At 50.7% G+C, this 6,000-nt stretch overlaps 1 protein-coding gene across 1 annotated transcript in view; it reads left to right on the top strand.

The window, feature by feature from the left end:
• LRP12 (LDL receptor related protein 12) overlaps positions 1-6,000 on the top strand; it is a 74,902-nt gene that overhangs the window by 23,516 nt on the left and 45,386 nt on the right. The window lies entirely within an intron of this gene.

Here is a 6,000-nt window from a genome sequence, read left to right as displayed (position 1 = left end):
CTGGTCAGCGGAGGACAATTCGCACACCAAGCGCTGGCCAGAATGTGCTCCAGCCTGACCTAGTTGCATTGTGTGCCTCTGTATGCGGGGCCTGATATTTCACACTTGATGTAATGTTTGTGGGGATTTTTCACAGGAAATCAGAGAATGCCCAGAGTGTGATTTATCCCCAAACTGCCTCTGGGGAGAGCCTGTGAAAGCCGAGATGTTATCGTCGAGCTGACAGGAAGACAAGAACAGGCCTGTGCTGTGCCTCCCGCCCTCCACATACTGCCTCTGTCTCATGTCACTAGTGAGGCGCACTGTACAGCCACCGAGATCTTCACATCTGGCAGTGGCTGGATGTTGTAATGGTTAAGGGCTCTGCCTCTGACACAGGAGACCAGGGTTCGAATCTCGGCTCTGCCTGTTCAGTAAGCCAGCACCTATTCAGTAGGAGACCTTAGGCAAGTCTCCATAACACTGCTACTGCCTATAGAGCGCGTCCTAGTGGCTGCAGCTCTGGCGCTTTGAGTCTGCCAGGAGAAAAGCGCGATATAAATGTAATTTGTCTTGTCGTGTACAGCTCTTTATACTGATCTCTGGATACAAACCAACAAATCTGGGATAGGGCGCCTTGTCTGGTCACAAGTCGGGGAACTAATAAGTGTAGTTGTATCAGTTACTGCAAAGAAGGCACACTTAAAACACTGAAAGGACCGTATACAAGTTCATTGAATGTGCCCCAGGAATTGGGAAACCGATCTTCGGGCGACATTGTGGTGCTGAGGCTAAGCAGACACTTTGCAAGCATGAGATGTGTTCTGCTCTATGCGGGAAAGGGGGGGGGCTGAGCGGCACGGGAGTAAAGCCGCAAGTGGGGGAGGACAATGTTGTCTCCCATTGCTTGAATTAAATGATCAACAGGCAAATCGCTGACTGAGCGGTCGGGAGTGGGGTGGGTTAGTGTTGGACAAAGGAGAGGGGGGAGGTTAGTGTAAGGCACTAGGAGGGGGAGGTTAGTATTGGGCATTTGGAGGGGTGTTAGTGTTGGGCACTAGGAGGGGGAGGCTAGTGTTGGGCACTAGGAGGTGGTGTTGGGCACTAGAGGAGGGGTTAGTGTTAGGCACTAGGAGGGGGAGGTCAGTGTTGGGCTCTAGGAGGAGGGGTTAGGCCTCGTTCACATCATACGCGCTTCTGTGCGGATATGGAAGCGCGTATGATGTGCTGAAACGCAGGAACGGCAGAAGGGAATAGACTGCCTTCTACCGTTCACATCTACTGGGAAGCGCTTGCGTACTGCTGCCTGCATTTTGCCCGCACCGCAGAGCTGATCCCATCACTGTCAATGGATTAGATAAGCAGCGGCGTAGATGACGTGCGATCGGACGCTGCGTTCCGATCGCACAGCCATCTGCGTTGGCTAGATGTCAACGAGCCTTAGTGTTAGGCACTAGGAGGGGGGAGGGCAGTGTTGGGCACAAGGAGGGGGGAGGGCAGTGTTGGGCACTAGGAGGGGGGAGGGCAGTGTTGGGCACTAGGAGGGGGGGAGGGCAGTGTTGGGCACTAGGAGGGGGGAGGGCAGTGTTGGGCACTAGGAGGGGGGAGGGCAGTGTTGGGCACTAGAGGGGGGAGGGCAGTGTTGGGCACTAGGAGGGGGGAGGGCAGTGTTGGGCACTAGGAGGGGGGAGGGCAGTGTTGGGCACTAGGAGGGGGGAGGGCAGTGTTGGGCACTAGGAGGGGGGAGGGCAGTGTTGGGCACTAGGAGGGGGAGGCAGTGTTGGGCACTAGGAGGGGGAGGGCAGTGTTGGGCACTAGGAGGGGGAGGGCAGTGTTGGGCACTAGGAGGGGGAGGGCAGTGTTGGGCACTAGGAGGGGGGAGGGCAGTGTTGGGCACTAGGAGGGGGAGGGCAGTGTTGGCACTAGGAGGGGGGAGGGCAGTGTTGGGCACTAGGAGGGGGGAGGGCAGTGTTGGGCACTAGGAGGGGGGAGGGCAGTGTTGGGCACTAGGAGGGGGGAGGGCAGTGTTGGGCACTAGGAGGGGGAGGGCAGTGTTGGGCACTAGGAGGGGGGAGGGCAGTGTTGGGCACTAGGAGGGGGAGGGCAGTGTTGGGCACTAGGAGGGGGGAGGGCAGTGTTGGGCACTAGGAGGGGGGAGGGCAGTGTTGGGCACTAGGAGGGGGGAGGGCAGTGTTGGGCACTAGGAGGGGGGAGGGCAGTGTTGGGCACTAGGAGGGGGGAGGGCAGTGTTGGGCACTAGAAGGGGGGAGGGCAGTGTTGGGCACTAGGAGGGGGGAGGCAGTGTTGGGCACTAGGAGGGGGAGGGCAGTGTTGGGCACTAGGAGGGGGAGGGCAGTGTTGGGCACTAGGAGGGGGAGGGCAGTGTTGGGCACTAGGAGGGGGAGGGCAGTGTTGGGCACTAGGAGGGGGAGGGCAGTGTTGGGCACTAGGAGGGGGGAGGGCAGTGTTGGGCACTAGGAGGGGGAGGGCAGTGTTGGGCACTAGGAGGAGGGGGGAGGGCAGTGTTGGGCACTAGGAGGAGGGGGAGGGCAGTGTTGGGCACTAGGAGGAGGGGGGAGGGCAGTGTTGGGCACTAGGAGGGGGGAGGGCAGTGTTGGCACTAGGAGGGGGGAGGTTAGTGTTGGGCACTAGGAGGGGGGAGGTTAGTGTTGGGCACTAGGAGGGGGGAGGTTAGTGTTGGGCACTAGGAGGGGGGAGGTTAGTGTTGGGCACTAGGAGGGGGGAGGTTAGTGTTGGGCACTAGGAGGGGGGAGGTTAGTGTTGGGCACTAGGAGGGGGGAGGTTAGTGTTGGGCACTAGGAGGGGGGAGGGCAGTGTTGGGCACTAGGAGGGGGGAGGGCAGTGTTGGGCACTAGGAGGGGGAGGGCAGTGTTGGGCACTAGGAGAAGGGGGGAGGGCAGTGTTGGGCACTAGGAGAAGGGGGAGGTTAGTGTTGGGCACTAGGAGGGGGGAGGTTAGTGTTGGGCACTAGGAGGGGGGAGGTTAGTGTTGGGCACTAGGAGGGGGGAGGTTAGTGTTGGGCACTAGGAGGAGGGAGGTAGTGTTAGGCACTAGGAGGGGACGGTGCATGTGAGAATGGGTGCTGGGTTAGTCTGTAGTAAAATATTGGAAATCTAAATTACCAATACTTTTACTAGCTGCACCACCCGCTCCTCTGCCTAGCACTAAACTCCCCCTCTCCCATTGCCTAACACTAACCTCCACCGGTCCTTTTCCCAACTCTAACCTAACCTCCCCTTCTCCTCTGCCTAACACTAACTTCCTGCATGTTAAACTGAACACTAATCCCGGTGTCCAAGCGACCCCTATTAGCCGATCATCTATAAATAGATATCAGCTGCACTCACAATTCGCTATTTAGTAGCCAATCCGCTACTATCAGCATCGGGCACAAGCCGATCCTCGCGCCCAAATGACCTGATGCATCACAGACATACTGTAGACTGATCGCTGAAATATTCCACCTCCAGCAGTCCTCTGAGCTTCTAGTTCCGGCCTTCCTTTCTATCCGCTCTATAGAGACGCACACGCTCCGGCAAACAAGCTAACCTAGAAGTCCTCACATTGTTGGAGGAAACCCACAAAACGCCAGGACACAATCCCGTCGTCCTTGCAGGTATTGAGCCCAGAGCTCCAGCACCGGAAGGCCGATATGGATCACTGCATCAGTCTTTTAATTTGTCATCCCATTAAGCACGTCCACATTAAGCAGAGCGATTTCTGTGCAGCATCCTCAGCATCTGATTCAGACGACCTTGGGCAGCACAGCCGTGACAACTGCAGGTGTTATTTATTTATAGAGCGCATTCAGCCGGCCGGAAAACACAATCTAATTGTGTCTGAAGCAGCTGTGCGGGGAGAACACCTCACTTCTCTTTAAGATCCGTTAAGATTTTGTCCCGCTAGTTTATTGGGGCAGAAGTCTGCGTATTGATTCAGTTGTTTGCTTTGTAAGCTGAACTCGCTGTAGCTGTAGTATGGGAGGGCTCTAACCTTTCACACAGCCGGCTGCAAGAAATGCCACAAAATTGTGTAGAGTGTTTCCAATGCTTTAGAGCAGGCAGGTCTAAAGTCCGGCCTGGGGGCCAAATGCGGCCCGCCGAGCCATTTCTGTTGGTCCCCAAAGCTCTACATTTGTTAATTCCATGCGGCTCGCAGGCCATAGGTTAAAGTTACACTGAAGCAAAAATAAACTTAGGAGATATTGATATATGTGTAGTATGGATAATTAACCACTTCCAAACCGCAAGTTTTTTTTCCCCCTTCAAAACCAGAGCAATCCCACTCCTCCCATTCATTCACCAATAACTTAATTGCTACTTATCACATTTAAATGATCTGTATATTCTTTGCGGGACAAACGAGGCTTTTTTTTTTTTTTTTTTTTTTTTTTGGGCAGTACTTTTTGCTAAGAATGAATTTATTTTATATGCATTTTACGGGGGGGGGGCTGCTATAGTTTAAAAATAAAATGCGTTATTAGAGGAAAAAACCCACTAATTTTATTTGCCCATATGTCCTGGTTATTAGGTTTTAATTGTGTCCCTAGTACAATGTATGGCGATTAATATTTTGTTTGAAAATAAGGGTGTACTTTTTCATTTACGTTTTGTTTTTTTTGTTTTTTTTTTATACTGGAACAATAATTACAAGCATTTATTTTTAAAATAACAGTAAAATACTCTCATGACATACTGCACATATTAAAAAAAATCCTTACGTTAAGTTTTATTTTTTTATTTTTTTAGTGTTTCTCTTATTTTTTATGTTTTATTTTGGTAACTATAGGGTAGGGGTATAAGGGGTTAAACATTTATTATAATGTTTATAATTCAATATAGAAAAGGGGGGGGGGGCGCATATTTACTTTTTGACCGCAAGATGTTGCTAAACTTAATTGCAGAGTGTTGTAAATTGTACATCGGAACTATTATGCGTAACTGTTTTGGTTTCCTTTTTTGAATGAAATGCTGGTGTCTCTCATTCCTCACAGGCACTGTGATCGGGTTTGGGAACAGCTGTTTCCCCTTCACCCACCAATCGCGTAACAATGGGTTTCCGACAAATGCTAACGGGAGCGGCGAACATCGGCAGTAAATAAATAATACGCATATCTGCGCCCCTGATCCGCAAGTGAAGTATTCAGGGGCATAGGTATGCATAGCAAAGATCTGAAAATGTGGTGAATAGAACATTAGTAGCAAAAAAAAGTCTTATTTTTATTTTCTGTTACATAGCTTTATTTATAACATTGTATCATGTTGTCATATTTGCTGTTTAGAAACCACACTCTGTATTTTATGCTTTAAAACAGCAGAGCTAATGGCCCTTTGAACTTTCCTGCAGTAAAACCTTATTTAAAGCTGTTTCTTGTCTATTTTAAGCTATATAGAAAAAAGGACCTAGTTCGACCAAGCCTACATGAACATTGTAGACATTTGTTATCCTAAACTATTGTTTACGACTGTCTCATGAGTCTGCTGTGTATTCAGTTGTCGGCCCTTTGAAATTCAGTGCTCTGCTGGTTTGGAAAACCTTTGGCTGACTGCTGTAAAATACATATAATGTATATATGTGTATCCTTACTGAGACAGCTAGTGGGACACCTCCTGCCCAACCTCCCCCCCTTCCCTCTCCATAGGACAGGGGATTAGAGCCAGCCTATCTGTACTCTCCTCATTGGTAAACTGTCACCCACAGTGGACATGAAAGTCTTGGAGGACAAGGGACTAGCCGAGGCATGTTGCTGTAATGTACACACTCACTCTTGTTTTTGTCCCTGAAATCCCTGTGATGGGAACTACCAGCGATGATCCTGAATGTGCCAAATTTCCCATAGCACTGCAGTAATCACTCTCCACCTTCGCAGTGTTTCCCCTGAATTTTAACTAATAAGTCTGTGCGATGACTCATGCAGCCATTTTTATCACATCGCAAACTACTTGTTAAACTGTCCCTATTGTGAGTATCCTCCTCTTCTCCCACTTAAAGAGACACTGA

The sequence above is a fragment of the Hyperolius riggenbachi genome, chromosome 5 (assembly GCF_040937935.1).
Source record: "Hyperolius riggenbachi isolate aHypRig1 chromosome 5, aHypRig1.pri, whole genome shotgun sequence".
Classification (NCBI taxonomy): Eukaryota; Metazoa; Chordata; class Amphibia; order Anura; family Hyperoliidae; genus Hyperolius; species Hyperolius riggenbachi.
Note: the sequence above shows the minus strand (reverse complement) of the source record. Positions and strands in the feature narration are given on the sequence as shown.